Genomic DNA, 6,000 nt, shown 5'->3' with positions numbered 1-6,000 from the left:
GAAAGGCATTGTGCCGCTTTCGGCAACAAGCAAAGTGCTCAGGAGAGTCGTCTTGAACAGATTGTCGTCTGTGATAGACCCACAACTGCAACAAAATCAAACCGGAGAATGGAAAGGAATGAAGGTCCTGCTGATCCTTACCTTAAGACAGGTCTTAGAGCAGATCAATGAGTGGAGTGGAGTACAATACTATATGCAAATTTCATTGATTTCCACAAAGCATTCGATAGCATCGATCGACCCGTTCTATGTTTACAGCATTCCAGACAAGATCATCAATAGGATGTTCTACAAAGACCCCAAAGAAAAGGTAATCTGTGGCACGGATTTGTTTGATACTTTCTCAATCAGGATATGAGTAAGGCAGGGATGTCTACCTCTCACCTCTGCTTTTTACTAACTGCATTGACAGGCTGATAAAACAAACAATTCAGCAAACCAGTTGTAATTTTAACCGCGCATGCTCAACCTGAACGTTCCAAGAGTCGATAGAAGACATTGACTTTGCAAAAGACATTACGCTACTCGCACAACAACACAAGGATATCCAGAGCTAATCGAGGGACTTAGTTGAGCGTGACAGACAGATGGGCTTAAACATCAACATAAGAAAGAATGAAGAACAACACACTACTACAGCAAGACGTCACTATAAACAACACCAGAATAGAAGAAGCAGACACAATTTTCAATCTCGGCAGCAAGATCACAGTTGACGGAGATTCTACCGCCGACATGAAGAGCAGGAAAACAAAAGCCCGAACAGTCTCCGCCAACCTAAGGAGCATCTGGAGATCAGTCAGAGACAGCACCAAAACTAAAATTAGGATCTTCAAGGGCAACATCATTAGAGTCTCCCTCTAAGGTTCGGAAATCTAGAAATTGACCAAAAACATAACCAAACTGGATGTATTCCAGACAAGATGCCTCCAGAGAGTCCTAAAGCATTTTTGCCGAAAACCTTAAGTAACAATCATCTACTAGTATATCAAAATACAGCAGCTGACATCAACAGTCTCTGAGTTGATTAAAGGAAAAAGAAAGACGCGGATTGCCTATGTACACAGAATGGAAACATCAGCAATTCCAGAGTAGCCAGTAGATGGACATCAGCAGGAAAAGAAACAAAGGGCGACCTAAGGGACATGGAGACGATCAGTTGAAAAAGAAATGAAAGACCTTGGATGGGTTTGGATAAAACGAATTTCAACCAACAGAGATGACATTCCACGCTGAAGGCATTATCTGCTACTCAACACGAAGGAGGATATGTAGTAAGTAAAATAGAGGCATTAAGAATTTTGGTTAAACTTTTCGGCTCGCTAGAAATTACATCACTGAAGGGTTATAAAGTCAGGATAGTTACTGCTTTTTATACTTTTCTTATACCAAGGGCCAATGCTTTGATTGGGATACTTATATTATAGGTGGGAGTAATTATATTACAATGACAGCATGTCCTACCCTAGTGCCCCTACCCACAAATTCTCACAATAATTTGTATATTTATTTTAGGGATACCTTATCACTAATTCATTATAGATGTCAACTAATAGATGAGTTACCTACCTGAACTAACTGTGAGTGCAATGAAAATCAGACCCACTGTCTCTGCAATGAAGATGTAAGAAGTTTTAATAAAGAAAACAGATTTAAGACATCAAAGAAACTTTCAATCAAAATTGAAGACAAGGAAATCGTTTATATGTAAGTACGTTTTTAACTACAAACATTTTTAAAAAAAATCTAAATCAACAATCCTGTCTTGCTTTTTACCAGTACTGACAAATATATTTTAATCGAGTACACCTTTGTACACATGCATACATACTTTGTGTAGATACTTGGTTTTAGACAAATTGAACAAAGATAAAACCTTAGCATACTAGGAGTGCCTTTATCATTCTTAAAAGTAATCCTAACGCACCTCTGTATGACCTATAGAGCTACAAAGGTCATATCTTTTTTTTTTAAATTTTCATACTATAGCCATCTTTTATATCAAAGCAGTCGATAGTCAACCAGCTAAGTCGAAGTATTTTACTAGTCTAACGTCAACATCAATCATTAAGAAAATCTTGTCAAGCAGCAACGCAAAAATAAAGTTACTTACGAGAATATCTCATATTAAACTGAACAATTAGCAGTTTGTAATAGTACGGTCATAAGGTTTATAAATGAAAAGATCGCAAAGGTCATACAGGAAGAGTGATAAGAAAATGGCCAGGTTCTTATCCATTTTAAAAGGACAGTATCAGTTACAAATGAGCCGCACCTTGAGAAAACCAGCGTAGTTCATTTGCGACCAGCAAGGATCCAGACCAGCCTGCGCATCCGCGCAGTCCGGTCTGGATCCATTCTGTTCGCTTTCAACGCCTATTGCAATTAGAGAAACCGTTAACGAACAGCAATGCGGATGCGCAGGCTGGTCTGGATCCATGCTGGTCACAAATGCACTATAATGTTACTTTTCTCATGGCGCGGCCCAAGTGTATTAAATCTGCTGGGGACCTGTTTCACAGAAGTTCCTAAGGTTCATCCTGAGTTATCTCCTTAGTACTAATGAACTTTTAAAACACCTTAAGTTTATTTCATAAAATATGTTTTGTATATTTTAAAAAATATGACACAATATTCAATTTGATGACAAATGAACCTTACTTTGCTTTAATATATCTTAATGCTATGAATAGTTGAAATATTAAACAAGAATTTCTTAAAAGGACTTCATGAAACGGGCCCCTGATTGTTTGAATAACCGGTCAAGTTGAATATATCATCTTATTAAATATCTTTCTTTGGTCAAAGGAATGGTGAAATTAATGTTTATAATGGCTACTGAATAGTATACCTAACATGAACACATCGCACTAAACAAGTGTACATGTAGCTTGTTGTTTAAATATGTTTTTTAATCCTTTCATAAATACATTGATATACACATCATATATAACAAACAGCATAGTTTTCCGGTCTAAAATAGAAACCTTTCTAATCCAAAAACCCCTTTTATCAGAATTTTTCTTCTGGTCAGACCAAGCTCGGATTATATATTTGTCGACGAGAAAATATCTGGAAAATCAAGAATAGGGTTAAAAAAGAACGAAATATCACCATTTGAACCGATTCATACCTAGAAATAACCAGACATTAATATTATTAAAATAGTTTTCTTACACTATACGTGACCATTATTTTTTATGGAAGTAAAAAACATGGTGTACATATAACGGTTCACAATAAATTTTGAATATGCAAATGGCTTGTCACAGCCGAAAATTTTTCAAAGTTACAATGACTTTGAAAATGTCTCATTAAAGTTCCTAAAATTAAAGTACATCTGTACTTATCACATTAACCTAGTTACATGTGTGTCCAGAATTCTATCTTCCGGTTGATTAATAGGTTTATGATAAGATATTTCAATGAAAGACGAATCCATTCTGTTCATGGATAGGTTGATATTAGTTACCATAACCAATGACATGCTATTAGAAACGGAATTCTCAATAAAGTGGTGCAGGTTAAAGGTGGACTGTATTTAAACATAACTATATGTCAGTTGTGACATATAATTTTAGAGAACATGTTTGAACTAGGTTTACTAACTCGTTTGTCTTCATTGAATCGTATTGAAGAAAAGGAAATTAAATACAATTTTACGACAAAATTTAACGGGTCTGGGAATCAAACTCGCGACAAAAAGGTATAACACAAGTATCGTAACGACTCGGCCAATGAAAAATCACTGACTGCATCTTTTCTTTGCTTTGCACAAGTTACTTCCGCAACTTGTATTTGCGTACCTCCTTGTAGTGTAAAAATATATGGTCAGCAGAAACACAGTAAATCTAATAAATCCAATTGGAATAACACAATAAAGTGAAAGTGACCTAATCTTATGTTACTGTTTTGTTTGTTTATATTTCAAAATGGCATAATATTATGCGATACCTATACGTTTGCGCTCTATTGACAACCATGTTTTTGTTTTCTCTCTCTGTCATATGATGTTTGCCAGGTGCTCACTGACGGGAATTCCGGTCTTTTTTAAAAACCGGAAAAGCCTTATCCGAGCTTGTAAACGAGTTTTTATCTTTTTTATTGAGAAACAGAATTAGATGAAAAATACATTGTTAGAATATCGAATATGCGCATATAGGTGAATATAGAAAAGGGTCTCTTTTTTTCAAACCTGACACCTCGATGTGTAGGTTAATCGCTCTAATATAAAAAGTAATTTCTCAAAGTTAATTCATGCAGTTCACTATAACATTCTTGCAACTTCGATATAATCCATACTTCAAATTCGTTAGTGATAGTAATGTATCTAAATTGATATAGCAACACATCTGCGATATACAAATATATGGTGTGTAACGTTATTTTTGTGTGCCAAACAATACTTAAAGACTGATTTTATTGTTTATTTCGTTAGTGGGTGTATAAATAAAGCGATTCAGCATTTTAGCCAATAAGACGTCAAAAGGAGAGCGTAACACAACAAGCATAACAGACAAAACATATAAAGTCAATAACTTTTCAGGGGAGAGCGTTGCACAACAAATATATCAGACAAAACGTATAACGTCAATAAGAGGTAAAGGGAGAGCGTAACACAACAAATATAACAGATTAAACGTATAGAGTCAATCAGTCGTCAGGGGAGAGTGTAACACAGCTAATATATTACACACGAAACGTATAAAGACAAAAAGACGTCAGGAGGAAAGCGTAACACAACAAGCTTAACAGATAAAACGTTTCAAAGAAATAAGACGTCAGGGGAGCGCATAGCACAACAAGCTTAACAGACAAAACGTTTCAAATCAATAAGACGTCAGGGAAGTGCATAACACAACAAACTTAACAGACACAACGAAAAAAGTCAATATGTCGTCAAGAAAGAGCGTAACACAACAAACTATGGAAACGTTAATTGGGCACCCGAATGTTGATACTTACCTGTGTTATGGTATGTAGTATTGTCCACTTTAACACGGTATCTCGTAAATTATTTGTCTACTTGCAATTGATGCATTAATATTTCTGCTTTTTCCAATTATTTTGATCCTCAATGTTGTTATGTTTAAGCAATATACCAGAAGTTTTTTTTAATACAAAACTGTTCTTTATGACATGTAGATATAATGGAACAGGTCTTGACGAGAAAAAGGATCGCCTCCTGGCGGCATGAGTGGGTTATATCGACATCTGTTTTTACAGAATGTCGTTATAATCTAAGTAACTCTACAACGCGGGACAACTTTATCCAGAGTTACTTAGATTATAACGGCATTCTGTAAAAACAGATGTCGATATAACCCAATCATGTCGCCAGGAGGCGATCCTTTTTCTCGTCAAGACCTGTTCCATTATATCTACATGTCATAAAGAACAGTTTTGTATTAAAAAAACTTCTGGTATATTGCTTTAACATAACAACATTAAGGATCAAAATAATTGGAAAAAGCAGAAACATTAATGCATCAAGTAGACAAATAATTTATGAGATACCGTGTTAAAGTGGACAATACTACAAACAACAAGACGATTTCAAACCACATTAACTCAACATTCGGGTGCTCAATTAACGTTTCCATACGTAACAGAACAAAAAATAGACGACAAAGCGTATAAGGAAATCAATGGTCAGGGTAGAGCGTATATATTCAATAAGTCATAAGAGAAGAGCGTAACACAAGCAACATAGCAGACAAAACGTATAAAGTTAATAAGACGTCAGCTAGAGGAGGTTGTATTTGGTGAAGTGAAACTCAATTTTCGTATTAGTAGTTCTTCCAGGTCACAGCAGTGAGATTTTGATGTGATTTTACTGTAAGCAAATGTGACAAGAGAAGATACATGACCCCTACTTTTCTCTTCATTTTATATCAGTTGTATCATAACTCTTTAAAATGAGGTAAGGCTTTGTTTTCTGAAATGGGTCTAGCTATGTTTGGTAGCTGTTTAAAATGTCAGTTTTATATAGAATATAAA

This window comes from Mercenaria mercenaria, unplaced genomic scaffold (assembly GCF_021730395.1).
Source record: "Mercenaria mercenaria strain notata unplaced genomic scaffold, MADL_Memer_1 contig_3302, whole genome shotgun sequence".
Taxonomy (NCBI): domain Eukaryota; kingdom Metazoa; phylum Mollusca; class Bivalvia; order Venerida; family Veneridae; genus Mercenaria; species Mercenaria mercenaria.
This window is presented reverse-complemented; position numbering follows the sequence as displayed.